General features: G+C 41.1%; 1 protein-coding gene across 4 annotated transcripts in view; it reads left to right on the forward strand.

The window, feature by feature from the left end:
* The first annotated feature begins 641 nt into the window (after positions 1–641).
* Csnk1g1 (casein kinase 1 gamma 1) overlaps positions 642–16048 on the forward strand; it is a 138237-nt gene continuing 122830 nt past the window's right edge. For all 4 annotated transcript variants that reach the window (XR_007208837.1, XR_007208838.1, XM_048332843.1 and 1 more), the window contains exon 1: positions 642–784. The gene's annotated coding sequence lies outside the window, so the exon portion shown is untranslated. The remainder of the gene's footprint in view (positions 785–16048) is intronic.

Here is a 16048-nt window from a genome sequence, read left to right on the forward strand (position 1 = left end):
AAAGAAAGAAAGGAAGCCAGCCTCAAGGACAGTGTGCCCAGGCCCTGAGTTCAAGCCCTAGGACCGGCACAAACGCACACACACACACCCCAATAATAAAAATCCTGTTGAAACCCAACGGAAAATCCACCAGAGGGAGATGCTTCCTAAAACGTCAGAAAGTGTCGCGTAGGACCAGGAGCGCCTCAGGGGGAGCCACTGGGGCGGCCTAAGATGCGGGTGGAGGGAGCAGGTGTGCGTCATTGGTTGGAAAGTGAAGAATACCTCAACGTCCCCCTCAGCGGAGCGTTCACTCGGGTTCAGGCCGCGAACAGAAGGTAAAGAAGACGGCGTTGCCGAAGGAGAGCGCGGACACGCCCCGTCTACCTCGGGATAGTCCCAGCAGCCATCAAGGAGTGGGAGGCTTTGAAGGCACTTCCGCCTAGCAACCCCACGCTGTTGCTAAGGAGGGGCTCCTGAGAGGATAACCCGGAAGTGATAACGTCAATTTCTCGGGGGGTGGGGGCGGGGGCGGCCTGCTTTCGGTTTGTCCTATCAGGAGCGCCTGAGTGCTCTGCGGGCTCTGAGGAGTGGGCGGGGCCAACGCTAGTAGTTCCGGTTCGGCTCCGGCCGCCCCCTAGGCTCCTCGCCTTCCCCCTCCCTCCCCTCCCCTCCGCCTCCTCCTCTCCTCCCTCCAGCTCTGAGGACCCAGAAGACACCACTACGGGTGGGCAGAGAAGCTCGGGGCACCCCGGGAGCCCACCGCGCCCGCCCCGCTGGAGCCCCGGGAGCACGGCCGGTCCAGGTACTTTGCTCTATCTTCGACAAGGTCCGCGAGGTCGGTCGGAGTCTGAGAGAAATGTGTGTGTGTGAGTGTGAGAAGGGTCTGGCAGGGGTGTGGGGGGCTGGGGTGGGGGGGGACGCCGGGACCCCGGGTGGGGCGCCGGCCGGCGCGCGTGCCTGCCCGCGGGCGGGGGGTTTGTGGAGGTGGAATGGAGAGTCCGGGGGTGGGGGTATGGGGGGGGAGGGCCCTGGGGGTCGGAGAGTTTCGGGTAGCCGGTTAGAAACGAGGCTGTGGGGACCGTGGCAGAAAGACTTGGGCCAAGTGCGGACCGGGAGTTTTCCACCTGACGAGAGCGAGCGAGGCGGGGAGGCGGGGGGGAGGGAGAGGCTTTTCTGAAAACGGGGCGTCGGGCGGGGGGCACCGTTCAGGGCCAGAATGAGGGCACGGACTCGGAATGGGGGGCCGGTGGCCCGAGCCGTGGCAGGCTTCCCCATTGATAAGCTTTCCCTACCCACCCAGCTGGGACAAGAACCTGGCTTCGAGGGATGTCGGCTAGGCACCAGCGGAGCCGCCCTTGGCAGAGCTTAGGTTAGAAGAGAGGGTAATGAGACCTCCCTCCACCCAACTTCCGTGCGCTTCCCCTCCTCCTTCCTTTCCCTAGCCCCGCCGTCCTTTTAACGAGCATTCAGCCCCCCATCCCCCGACCCCCCCCCCCGTGGGCAGACATCACAGCGTAAAAAGTAAGCAGTGGAACTGAGTTCCTTTCTTCCCTAGACACGCTAAAAGGATACTTCAGATGTTTGGAAAGTGTCGGAATATTCATATTCAGTCCTGTCTCCCGGCCCCATCGAGATCTGATAGGAATTTTCTCAGAAAAGTGCCATACTGAAAAAGCACCTGGGCATAGTGAAATGTAGTCTTGTATAAGGATGTACGTACTTACCAAAAAAAAAAAAAAAAGGACAAAACAAAACTGGGGGGAAAAAATGAGGTCTGTAGGGGACATGTTGAGGCAAGCCTTTAATGAACTCTTTCTTACCTGTCAGTAAACCTGATCTCGTTTAAATTGAGCAGAAAGTTCTTCATTTATGTTCCAGTCAGTGACTGAATTGAAGCTACTGTCGTGATACATGTCTTAGAATAGATACTTGGACATTTGGAGAGACAAAATTCTCTGCTGTTGAGCTGTCTCTTAATCTTTTAAGGAGATAATTGTAGTCAAGTGGAAGTATTGGCTTTGAAGTAGATAAATCTAGGATTGAACCCAGATTGTGCCAGTGAGCTAGTTATTGACCTTGGACACATCAAACTAGAGTTCATTTCCGTGGCTCGAATGAGTTAAATTCCTGCCAGTGTTTTAAGTGGGATAATGTATTTGAATAACAGCCTATTTTAAACAAACACCTTGGAATTGGAAGGTGAATACAGAGTAAGTAAGGGTAGTCCAATTTAGTGGAATGAAGTTTGAGACAGGAAGGAAACAGGATGATAATAATTCAGAGCATTTGTATATACAGTGGGACTTTGAATGCCTTTTACAAATTTTATTTGAATTTCTTTTGTGGTTCTGGGCCCACCTCCAGGGCTTCTGGCATGTTATACACCTGCTCAGCTATTGGCCTTCAACCTGGCACCTAGAAATTGATTATAAGCAGCATGAAATTCAGTTATCAAGAACTGAATTAATAAAACTCAGTAAAGTAGGATATATTTTTAAAAAATAAGGGAACAAGGCATATTTTAGTAGGTTTGTCTCAGATACACCGTACTGGTGTATACAGTATGGATTGATAGGAAAAACATTTTAAAAGTAATGTATGGAAGTCTTTAATAGTTACATATCTCTTTAAATAGAATTAAAATTGGTGTATAAAATAAAAAATTGGTAATTTTAAGATTGAGGTCACTTATCAGTAATATGACTCACCTTAGATTTAGACTGAAGTTGTCTTATAATCTGTAAAACAAATAAAAATGGAATAAATTTCTGCCTTTAAGTTATTCATTAGAATATGGGAGTAAAAACAAGAAAGAGGAAGTCTTTATACTTGTTTGCTTGATTTAAAATAATAGTTATTTACCAAATACATGTCCGATTTTCAATTTTTTATCCAAAATACTGGGGAAATTGTTGAAATCATGTCCTGGTGCCTACTGCTTCAGCCTCACCCCTGGTCTATCTACTCTTAGTTTACTTTTGCCCTGCCCTAGATGGTGATACTCCTACCTTTGACTCTCAAGTAACAGGGATTATAGGCATGAGCCACACACTTAGTTTTTGTTGTTGTTGTCGTTGTGGTTTTTTGCCACTCATGGGACTTGAACTCAGGGCATGAGCACTGTCCCTGGCTTCTTTTTACTCAAGACTAGCACTCTACCACTTGAGCCACAGCACCACTTCCGGCTTTTTCTGTTTATGTGGTGCTAAGGAATGGAACCTACAGCTTCATGCATGTTAGGCAAGCACTCTCCCACTGAGCCACATTCCCAGCCCCACTTAGTTTGTTTTTGAAATAGGGTTTTCATAATTTTTCCTGGGCTGGTTTGCAACCTTGATCTTCCTTAGTCTCCCAAGTACCAGGGATTACTGTGCCCAGCCTTCAACTAACAGGTTTTTTTTATTTAACTTATAATTAGTAATTAAAAAATGAAATGTACTGTTTTTCATAACATAAAGGAGTTGTTAAGCTCCTATTTTCTGCTTAGGGAGCAGAAAATGTGTCCATTTCTCCTACTTTAACCCTGTTACAGTAAAATAAAGCCTTGCTAAAACTTAAAAAAACATCTTTAATAGTTTAGCTTTAATAGTTTAATTTGCTTTAATAGTGTGTGTGTATAAAATGCCCATACAGTGTTTTTCAATTCAGTGTAATTTTTCAAAGAGGTTTGTAAGTTTTAGGCAAATTTGAGTGAATTTTTATAGTATATATATATATATTCATACCTCTTTTAAACAGTTGAAATTATGTTTTGTTAAAGTTGTGTATTTTTGGTAAGGCCATTCAACATTATAAGTGACTTCTAAAGGGGTTCCGTCTTAAATGTGTATGTACTATTTTTGCTGTCTTTTCTTGGTTCATTTTTTTTTCAAGATCTTTTGAATCTTAAAGTTGAGGCCATAATATCTTTAAGTCTATTAGAAGCTCTCTTCCTCCCATTTTCTTATAAAATGTTAAAAATCCATTTATTTTTGTGCAATTAGAGCTACAGTTCTCTGTAAATCATACATAATGGATAGAGACTCGGTGGAGATGCTTTTCTTCATGACCTCTTTTACTCAGGGTATGTGACCATTCCAAGGATCTTGCAGTTGTCTGTTGTGGAATTTGCTTGTCAGGAAATCTAAAAATGACTAAACCTTCCTTCAGTGTCTGTCTCTTTGATGATCTCAAAAAGTTTTAGATAAGACTGGGAAGACATATATTTACATGTATACACACACACCCTTATATAGTATATGCAGTATATGTATGATAGTATGGTCATAATGAGCAGCATACAATTTTTTTTTTTGGTGCTGCCAAATTGGGAATGAAAGAGTTACTGTGGAAATGTGTCAAAAAATGTTCAAGTGGTGCTTTCCTTTTACTCACACAAATGAGTATTTTTTTTAGATCTTCCATTTTAAAGAATATTTATTTTATTGAGATGATTGAGTTTCTAATGAGGTTAAATAATCCTTATATTGAGGAAAAATGACATTATAACTAGATTTTACTATTACCAAGTTTGATAGTAGCTTTGGTATTTCTAAATAAGTAGATTTTCCTGAAAGAACTTTTGAATTTGTAGAATGAGAGCTTTCTCTTTTTAATATTTAACTCATCTCTATCCATTTGGGCTTAACATCAAAACCTGAAAGATGTGGAGTGGGGTGGAAATGGATGAATTTACTTTAGAATTAACCCTTTAAAATGTTACAGATAATGTATTTAGAAAGCTAAGTTGGATTTGGACTTTGTTGGAATTGTGTTCAAGATGGACCCAGGGGGGAAAAACAGATGCCATCTGTTTCAGATGCCATCTTTCCCAACCTTTTCCATGTTTTGTGGCTTTCAACTGATCAAATCATTTTTTTAAAAATAAAAAACCTCTAGTAAGTTGAGATTACATAATGTCAATTCTATCAGTGAATTTATAACTAAAAAACTTCCTTTGCTCAAGGCTAATGCTCTTCCACTTTTCGCAACATCTTCACTTTCTTTTTTTCCTGTGATGATTTGGAATCTCACAGACTTTCCTGCTGGGGCTAGCTTCAAACTGAAATCTTCAGATCTCAGCCTCCTGCATAGCTAGGTTACAGGCCTGAGTCAGGGTGCCTGGCTTAATAAGCTATTTTTGTCAGTCCCTTTTTTTTTTTTTTTCCTTTTCTGTTTGTACTGGAGCTTGAACTCACCCTAGGTGCTGTTCCTTACCATGTTTGCTTAAGGTTGGGCCCTATACCACTTGAGCCATACCTCCATTTCAGCTTTTTTTGTGTCTGTGGTTAACTGGAGATAAAAGTCTCATGGAGTTTCCTACCATACTGGCTTTGAAACTGAATCCTAAAATCTCAGCCTCCTGAGTAACTAGGATTACAGGCATGAGCTACTAGTGCCTGGCATGTCAGTGCTTAAATTGTAGTCCACTTGCTGGTAAAAGTTGCTTTCAAAAGTGGGAGTAATATTTAATATTTACTACCTTGATAAAAACCACAAGAAACATTTGTGCTAACATTTCTTATTTAGTGATAATTCTACTTGAATGCATTCTTTTCATAGTAGATTTTGCATTACCTGGATTTTTATTTTATTTTAATTTTTGCCAGTCCTGGGCTTGAACTCAGAGCCTGGACACTGTCCCTGAGCTTCTTTTGCTCAAGGCTAATATTCTACCACTTGAGCCAGTGCCACTTCTGGCCTTTTCTGTTTATGTGGTACTGAGGAATCGAAACCAAGGTTTCATGCATGCTAGGCAAGCACTCTACCACTAAGCCACATTCCCAGTACGGATTTTTTGTTTTGTTTTCACCTAAATGTGTGCACATGCTTAACACTTTTCACTTCGGAGCTTTTTTGGGGAGGAAGGGAAGTAGATGCTAGAGAAGTCTGGGTCCTAAGAAATGGGAAGATGGGATTGGAGGCATGGCTCAGTTTGTAGAGCACTGGCCAATGAGTGAAAGAAACAGGTACCAAGATTGAGTACGAATCTCGTACCTAAGAAAGAAAATTAAGAAATAAGAGGATAGGCCGTTGGGTTTACTGAACAAGAAAAGACTATAACTTGCTGAGGTTATATTAGTTGTTACTTATCATGGATCAGAAATACCCAGTCTTTGAGAAACAGAAAAATAGCACTAATGTGCCCTAGAAATGGCCTGAAGAGACAGCCATCTGGATAGAAAAAGAGTCATACTTTGTCTGAAGAAGGAATGTTTTGATGAGGTAGGAGGATAAATGGCCTGTCATTATATATCACTATAGTCTGCCCCTCACTCAGAAGCTTCAGGTAGGCAGTGTGGTTTTGGTGAGGGCTGAGTTGCCAAGGATGGGAATTGTTTTTAATCGTCTGTCACAATGGAGGTATGGCCAAGAGAAGCTAAGTGGACAAATAGTCATTGCTTTTGTCACCAAAGAGGATTTGGTGCTATACCTCTCTGGGTGTGTGGGTAAGTCAGAGTGTTAGTTTCATGCCTCTGTTAAAATGCCACACAAAATTTCCAGGAATCAGTAGCACTGGATCAATAGTGACTTGTGTTGCTTACACATTCTAATTTCTTAGCCTAGAAAAAGGCTTGGGGCCTCAGAATATAGTCTATTGGCAATAAGAGATTATATGATCTTTTCCTCTATTATTATTATTTTTTGCCGGTCCTGGGACTTGAAATCAGGGCCTGGGCTTTGTTCAGATTCTCTCTATGCTCAAGGCTAGCACTCTACCACTTGAGCCACAGCATCACTTGCAGCTTTTTCTGTTTAGATGGTACTGAAGAATTGAACCTAGGGCTTCATGCTTGCACTTTACCACTAAGCCTCATTCGTAGTCCCTTTTCCTCTGTTTGTCACTTATTTGTCACTTATTGTTCATGATAATTACCAGAGTTATTTCAAAATTCTTAGGCTAAATTACTAATCATAGCCACAATTAATTAGCTTCTTGTCCACTTTCTAAAGGTCATTTTCTGATGTATGTGCAAATAAGCAAAGGAAAAGTAGCAAGGGGATTAAATTTTGTTTGTACTGTACTATAGTGTTTGTCCTCTACACTGGCAGTATCTATTCTTTGAAGTTGTATATGCCCTATGGAGGATTCTTTTTTTCCTTCTTTGATTTTTGGCTCAGCAAGGCCTTGTGCCTGGTGTGCATTCATTTTAAGATTTTATTTAGAATAATTTTAGCTTTACAGAATAGTTGAGCAAATAGTACATAGAGTTCCATATGTTCTCCTCGTCCTAATAGTTAAACCTATTAACTTCTTACATTACTGTTGTACATTTGTTATAGCTAATGAACTAAAATTGGTGCATTGTTAACTATAGTGCATAATTAAACTATATATGGTTTAGTGCGTTTTGACAAATGTGTAGTAACCTGTATCCACCATTTACAATGTCTTACAGAATAGTGTTACCACTCTAAAAAAAATCCTCATTTTTTTTTTTTTTTTTGCCAGTCCTGGGGCTTGAACTCAGGGCCTGAGCACTGTCCCTGGCTTCTTTTTGCTCAAGGCTAGCACTCTACCACGTGAGCCACAGCGCCACTTCTGGCCTTTTCTATATATGTGGTGCTGAGGAATTGAACCTAGGGCTTCACGTATATGAGGCAAGCATTCTTGCCACTAGGCCGTATTCCCAGCCCAACCTCCCCATTTCTTAACTTCCCTAGAATTATGGCATCCACTGATCTTTTTTGTCTTTGTCAAATTGCTGTGTGGTTGATATCATGTATACTCTTTTTGCTTCTTTTTTCTTTTCACTTTTTTGCCAGTCCTGGGACTTGAACTTAATGGTCTGGGCACTGTTCCTGAGCTTCTTTTGCTCAAGGCTAGCACTCTACCACTCGAGCCACAGTGCCACTTCCGGGTTTTTCTGTGGTACTGAGGAATGGAACCCAAGGCTTCATGCACTCTACCACTAGGCCACACTCCCAGCCCTGCTTCTTTTTCTTCATGTATACCTTTTAAAGACTGATTTCTTTCATGTGGCAATATGCATGTAAGGTTCTTCTTTATGGGGTTTGATAGTGTATTTTTTTTTTTAGTAAATAATTTCCTGTTGTATGAATGTGTCAATTTATCACTTCATATTCTAAAGGACATCTTGGTTGCTTCCAGTTTTTAATTATTACAAAAACTGTTATAAACATGCATGTTCAAGTTTTAGTGTGAGCATTATTTTTAACTCCTTCGAATAATTACCCAGGAGTGTGATTACTGTATCATATGTCAAGCCTTTAATGTTGTAGAAAACTATAAAACTGTCTTTGAAAATGGCTCTGCTACTTTGCATTCCCACCAGCAATGAATGATAGTTCCTTTTGTTCCAGATCAACACCAGCATTTGATATTATCATTTTTGCATCTTTGCTATTACCTAATCGATATGTAGTGGTATCTCACTGCTTTAATTTGCAGTTGTATAATGATGACATATTATGTTTGACATCTCTGCATATGCTGATTTGTTATTTATATTTATTCTTTGGTAAGGTACTTCTTCAGATCTTTAGAGTATTTTGGGGTGTTGTTGTTGTTGTTGTTGTTTTTGTTGTTTTTTTTTTTTTTTGCCAGTCCTGGGGCTTGGACTCAGGGCCTGAGTACTGTCGCTGGCTTCTTTTGCTCAAGGCTAGCAACTCCTCCACTTGAGCCACAGGGCCACTTCCGGCCTTTTCTGTTTATTTGGTGCTGAGGAATTGAACCCAGGGCTTCATATATATGAGACAAGCACATTTCCACTAGGCCATCTTCCCAGCCCTCTTTAGAGTATTTTTACAAGGTCTGGCTATGTAGCCCAAAATGGCCTGCAACTCAGGATTCTTCCTCAGTCCTTTCGTGACAGGATTACAGGTATGCCTCTCTATACTTAGGGGTTGTTTTCTTTGTATTGAATTTTCTTCTGTTATACCTTATTTTGGATTCAAATCCTTAATCACCATTTTTTGGCAATATTTTCTTCTAGTCTGTGGCTTATGGCTTAGCTCTTTATTCTTTATTTACTGTCTTTTTACAGTACAAGTTTTTTCTTTTCTGTACTAGCGCTTGAACTCAGGGGTTTCATACTTGCTAGGAAAGTGCTGTCCCACTTAATCATTTGCATGTATGCATGTATTTATTTATTTATTGATACCATTACTAGGACTTGAACTCAAAGTCTCATGCTCTTGCTCAGCTTCCTTGCTCACAGCTGGTGCTCTACCACCTTAGCCATACCTCTAGTTTGGCATTTTGCTGATTAATTGGAGATGGAGTCTTGAAGACATTCTGTCTAAGCTGGCTTCCCATCTTTGATCTCTAGGTCTGTCTCCTGTGACTATAAGCACAAGCCACTGGCATCCAACTGCTTTTAGTGGGGATTTTTAGGTAGGATATTGTGTTACTGTTTCAACCAACCATCTTCAGACTACAGTCCTTTTATCTACATCTCCAGATGTGTAGCTAGGATTCTAGGTGTCAGCCACCATGCCTTGCTTACCTAATTAATTTTTGTCTTTTTCCTTTTTTTTGCCAGTCCTGGGGCTTGAACTCAGGGCCTGAGCACTATCTTTGGCTTCTTTTTGCTCTACCACTTGAGTCACAGTGCCACTTCTGGCTTTTTCTGTTAATGTTATGCTGAGGAATCAAACCCTGGACTTCATACATGCTAAGCAAGCACTCTACTCCTAATCTACATTCCCAGCCCAAGAAAGCACTTTTTTTTTTTTTTTGGCCAGTCCTGGGGCATGGACTCAGGGCCTGAGCACTGTCCCTGGCTTCTTTTTGCTCAAGGCTAGCACTCTACCACTTGAGCCACAGTGCCACTTCTGGCCATTTTCTGTATATGTGGTGCTGGGGAATTGAACCCAGGGCCTCATGTATACAAGGTGAGCACTCTTGCCACTAGGCCATATCCCCAGCCCCCTTTTTTTGTTTGCTTTGTTTTGTTTTGTCAATTGCTGGGTTGAGCTCTTCCCAGCCCAAGAAAGCATTTTTTTTTTTTTTTTTTTTGCGTTTTGTTAATTGTGGGGTGGGGGTGGGGTGGGGTGGGGGTGGTGGTGGTGAGCTCTGGGCCTGGGGCACTGTCCTTGAGTGCTTCAGCTCAAGGCTAGTTGCTCTACCACTTTGAGCTACAACACCACTTCTGGTTTTCTGGTGGTTAATTGGAGATGAGTCTCATGGACTTTGCTGCCCAAGCTGGCTTTGAACTGTGATCCTCAGATCTCAGCCTCCTGAGTATCTAGGATTACAGGCATGAGCCACCAGCCCAACAATATTAGGAATTATGAGCCAAATGTGATACTAAGAAAGTTACAAGTGGTAAAGGGATTTTTGTTGTTGTTGTTGGTGGTGGTTGTAGGGCTTGAACTCGGGGCCTGGGCTCTGCCTCTGAGTTCTTTTGCTAGTGCTCTACCACTTTGAGCCACAGTGCCACTTCATTTTTTGAGTGGTTAATTGGAGATAAGAGTCTCATGGGGACTTTTCTGCACAGGCTGGCTTCAAATGGTTATCCTCAGATCTCAGCCTCCTGAGTATATCTAAGCTCAGGATTTTTGAATGACTGAAGGGCCTTTACATCTTGGTTTTGTTATTGTATAGAGTTTCAACTATACAGATTTCTTGGCTGCCTTCTACAGCGTTTGCTTCTTCCTATTACACTTGTTGAAGACTGTCCAGAAGAAGATTGAGCTGCTAAAGACTGAGTGGGAAGAGATATCAGCATACTGCCCTAGTTGTCTGGTTATTTTCAAATCTAACTCAGGCAGAGTCTCAATTCTAAAAGTAATTGAATGCTGTCCTGAGACTTTTTTCCCCCTCACATAACGTTAGCTAGAATCCTCTTGTAGTCCTGCCCTTTTTTTTTTTCCTGGTTGTGGGGCTTGAACTCTGGGCCTGGGTGCTGTCCCTGAGTTTTTTTTTTTTTGCCAGTCCTAGGCCGTGAACTCAGGGCCTGAGCACTGTCCCTGGCTTCTTTTTTGCTCAAGGCTAGCACTCTGCCACTTGAGCCACAGCGCCACTTCTGGCTATTTTCTGTATATGTGGTGCTGAGGAATCGAACCCAGGGCCTCATGTATACGAGGCAAGCACTCTTGCCACTAGGCCATATTCCCAGCCCTGTCCCTGAGTTCTTTAGCTCAAGGCTAGCCCTCTACCACTTAAGCCACAGTGCTACTTCTGGTTTTCTGGTGGTTAATTTGAGATGAGTCTCATGGACTTTTCTGCCCGAGCTGTCTTTGAACCATGATCCTCAGATCTCAGCTTCCTGAGTAGCTAGGGTTATAACTGTGAGCCACCCGTGTCCAGCTTGTCCTGCCTTTCTAAGATACCTTTCTTTTTCCAAAATATCTTGACTTTAATTGGCATCATAATATCTAAGTATTCTGGCCATTTAGCATATGATGTAAGAATGGTTTAGTAATATGCCATTGGGTGAATTCTGTTTGCCTTTTCACTTATTTAAATAATAACATGCTGAAAAAAAACTACCCGAATGTGAAAGCACTTAGATTCTCTTTAGAGAGGTACTTTCAATCAATATGCTGCTGCTCACTTTGCCTTCAGTGGTATCCATCTTGTTATTGCTGTGTTTCTTAAGTTTCATACATGATGAAGTCATAAAGCTAAGAGCAAGAAATGGACATGGTCTGATTAGACCTTTCATTTTATAGCTGTGACTACTTAAATGCAGGGAGACTTAAGTGACTTGCTTAAGATTGTATAGCTAGTTAATCAGTCGAATCTAGGTTCTTAACTCCCAATACAGTCCTATGTCTGATATTTTTCTGATATTTTTTCATTTAATTAATGAAATTATAATTTTACAGTAAGTTTCAGGAGCTGTAAGTAAACTGTTAAACTACTATAGTATTGATATTGAATTTGAGTTAATTAAACTAGTAAATTAAGAGAGTTGAATGAGTTTGTGTTAGTATATTTCTTTCAAGTGTTAGGTGTAATTGAACATTTTGTGTGTGTCTGTGTGCAAGCACACATGTGTGCATGCATGTGCACATGTTTTGGTACCAGGACTTTAAAGCCTCAAGCTCTTATCAGGCTTTCTTGCTCAGGGCTGGTGCTATACCGTTTGAATGACACCTCTAGTCAGACTTTTCCCCCTCTGGTTAATTGGATGTAAAATTCAAGCACCTCTCAGTCCAGGCTGGTTTGGAAACCTGATTATCAAATCTCAGCCTCCTGAGTAGTTAGGATTACAGGCATGAGCCACCAGTGTGCAGCAAATGCCTTATTTTTGACTAGTACTGGAGTGTGAATTCAGAGCCTTGCACTTGCAATGTAGATGCTCTACCACTTGATCCATACATATCTCTGGTTGTGGAGCTTGAACTCGGCCTGCGTGCTGTCCCTGAGCAAAAGCTCACTCAAGTATAGTGCTCTACCACTTTGTGCCACAGCACCACTTCTGGTTTTCTATTGGTTAATTGGAGTAAAAGTCTCATGGACTTTCCTGCCCAGGCTGGCTTCAAACCATGATCCTCAGATCTCAGCCTCCTGAGTATCTGGGATTATAGACATGAGCCAGTGACGCTCGGTTTGGATTTTTAGTTACTAGCAAATTTTTCTTTTTTTCTCCTTCCATACATATGGGACAGGGTCTTACTTTGTAGACAAGGCTGGCCTTGTTCCTACTCTGTCTCCCTAGTGCTAGAATTACAGAAGTGCCCCTACACTCAATTTTAGTTACCAAAAGCATATTTGTTGTGTTCTGCATTCTCAGTAGGAATCAGGCAACTCAAACTAATTCTGGTTATCATGGCCGGTATTTAGTGAGCATACATTTAGCTACATTAAAATGAATCCTGGTGCTTTTTTGTTGTTGTTGTTCAGTGGAGATAATCTGTTAATTTTTTAATGCCATAAAGCAATAGCAGAATTATGCTTTTATGTAGGGGTATATTTATAAAACTAGAGTGGAGTGTTATGTAAGAAGCAGAAGTACAGATTAATTTAATATGCATCTGGTAAATTCAGGGTTTGAAGGATGCACATCTGTTGAGAAAACAAATCATAGACCTATTCAGAGTTTTCAGCATTTTAAATGTGTGCGCTTTGATTCCCTTTATCAGTTTTAAAGCAGTCTTTAATGGATTTAGAAAAGGCCATTTTCTCAAAGGAAGAAACTTGTATAGCTATTTACAATGATATTAATCACTTCAGTGTTTGCCACAACATTTTGATGCATTAGTATTTTTCTTTGGAATTCATTTATTGGGGAAGGAAGAGGTTAACTGATTCATCATAACAAAATAAGTTTAGTACAGAACTGTATTTTAAGAGGAAATCATTTGGATACTAGTGGCTCACATTGGTAATCCTAGCTTCTTGGGATGCTAACATTGGGAGGATAGCTGAGATTATCTCAGTGGAAGATGCTGTGCATAGTGGTACATGCCTGACATCCCAGCTGTGACCAAGAGCATTAAATAGGTAGATTACAGTCAAGGACTGATCCCCGGTCCAAAGATCGACACTATCTTGAAAAATGACCAGTGCAAAAAATAAAAAAAATAGGGCTGGGAATGTGGCTTAGTAGTAGAGTGCTTGCCTTGCATTCATAAAGCCCTAGGTTCGATTCCTCAGTACTACATAAACAGAAAATTGGCAAGTGGCACTGTAGCTCAAGTGGTAGAGTACTATCCTTGAGCCACAGAGAGGCTCAGGGACAGAGCGCAGGCCCTGAATTCAAGCCCCAACGCTGGCTGGCTGGTTGGCTGGCTGGATAGGCTGCAGGTGTGACTCAGCAATAAAGCACCTGCCTAGGAAGCACCAAAGCACTGAATTCAAACCCAAGTATTGTAAATAAATAAATACATAAATAGCTTCTGAAATTAGATAACATTTTGTTTTGTTTTGTTTTTTGCCAGTCCTAGGGCTTGAACTCAGGGCCTGAGCACTGTCCCTGGCTTCTTTTTGCTCAAGGCTAGCACTCTACTACTTGAGTCACAGCACCACTTCTGGCTTTTTCTATATATATGGTGCTAAGGAATTGAACCCACGCTTCATGTATACAAGGCGAGCACTTTACCACTAGGCCATATATTCCCAGCCTGAAATTAGATAGCATTTTAAGGCTCTAACTCTAATTTGAAGCCACAATCAATGAAAAGCTGTATTCATTACTATAAGAATATAGAAATTGAAGATATAGTCTATACCTTTATTAAGTTGGAGAAACAAGATTTGAAAGATAGAAATAAACAACTTGATCTGCAATAAAGTACAAACCTGTTATAGTCTGAGGTTATAGGCCTGCTTCATCATGTTTAGCTTCATTACACAGGAATTTATCCAATTTATCCAGTTTATTCATAATTTTGTGGTCAAGCAACTGAGATCTGAGGCTCAAAATTTTGTCACTCTGGGCAGATAGATCCTTGCAACTCATGTCCAGTTAACCAGCAAACAGCTGGAATTGGAGGTGTGACTCAAGTGGTAGAGCAGGAGGCCCTTAGTTCAAGCCCCAGTTCCAGCAATGATAATAATAATTTCATGGGAAGGAGATGACAGTGAAAAAAATCTCTAAAATCACTTGAAAAAACTTAACTCTAGGAGCAGTTGAATGAATGTATGAATACATACCAATGTATGCATTTATGAGACGGGATCTCACTATGTAGCTTAGGCTGGCCTTGTGATCCTCTACCTCCATGTGTACATCATTAAATTCAGCTGCTGTAGATTTTTAAAGCTTTTCTAGGTGCTTGTTAAGGGGTGGGTAGTATTGCGAACCACAAACTTAAGGATGATTGTGATTTGGGTAGGCAAGAAAATGTTTTCAAGGTAGCAAAAGCAAGCTTGAAGGGAGATTTGGACTTAGACTGAAAAGACTAATTGGATAAAGGCAATGTAATACTCAAGGAGCAGGGAGAAATAAGTCTTGGGAGAAGCGTTGTCCACTGAGGATAATAAAAAGCAGAGAAAGCTAGGTCTTTTTTGGTGGGGAGGAGGCCGATGTTACTGGTCCTGGGGCTTGAACTCAGAGCCTGGGTGCTTCTTTTGCTCAAGGTTAGTGCTGTACCATTTGAGCCAAAATTTCATATCCAGCTTTTTAAAATTTTTATTGGAGAGAAGTCTTTTCTGTCTAGGCTGGATTTGAACCATGATCCTCAGATCTTAGCCTTCTGAGTAGCTAGGATTACAGGCATGAGCCACCAGTGCCCAGCTAGAAGTTAGTTTTGATATGGTAACCAATAGGGATCTATGAGAGGTCTTTAAGTTGGAGAGTAACAGGATGTATTTGTACTTACATAAAGGTAAATCCAATAACGATGTGCAAAATTCTTCCACTAAAAGTAGGGCAGTTGAGGAGGTGGAGACAATTGTAATTCAGCAGCAGGGAGGACAGTTAAGTGTTTATGTAACAAGCAGCTTGCTAAAAGCTTTGGATACATTATTTCACTTCATTCTTACAGCAAACCACTGAGAAAAGACTGGTTATTCCAATTTTACATATAAGGCAATGAGACAAGGAAGGGATGGTTACTTCAGGAGCTCACCCTGTTGGTATGTTGCAGAGCCAGGATGTTGGGCTGAAATATCCTTGCTTCTGGAACCTGTTTAGAAGAAACACCAAATCATATTTGGAGACCAAGGGATGAGGCAAAGACAACATTTAATTCTAGATAATAAGACAATGGGATGTCACTGTCAGAAGAGAAATGGTTTATGTAAGGAGTATCAAGGCACATTATTTAGCCAGCTAAACAAATAATTTGTTTTGTATTTCTTTGTGTCTGTGCTGGGCATTGAACTTAAGGCCTAGTACTTATCCTGTTGTTTTTTCACTAAAGGCTGTTACTGTCACTTGAGCCACACCTACACTTCTGGCTTTTTGTTGGTTAACTAGAGATAACAGTTTCTTGCATTTGTCTGCCTGGGCTAGCTTTGAATCTCTTTCTTTGTGGCCTTCTTGCCCATGTTGGCTAAATTCAAAGACTTACCCCATCCAGTTTGTAAAAAATATCTTAGATTTTAGAGTAATCTGGTGAGTAAATTATACTTGAAAACCTTTATTGTACTACTTTTCTCCCTCTAAAGAAATGTGACTTAGAAAACAGGAACAACTTAATCTTAAGGCAATAGAAAATATTTCAGTAT

The sequence above is a fragment of the Perognathus longimembris genome, chromosome 23 (assembly GCF_023159225.1).
Source record: "Perognathus longimembris pacificus isolate PPM17 chromosome 23, ASM2315922v1, whole genome shotgun sequence".
Classification (NCBI taxonomy): domain Eukaryota; kingdom Metazoa; phylum Chordata; class Mammalia; order Rodentia; family Heteromyidae; genus Perognathus; species Perognathus longimembris.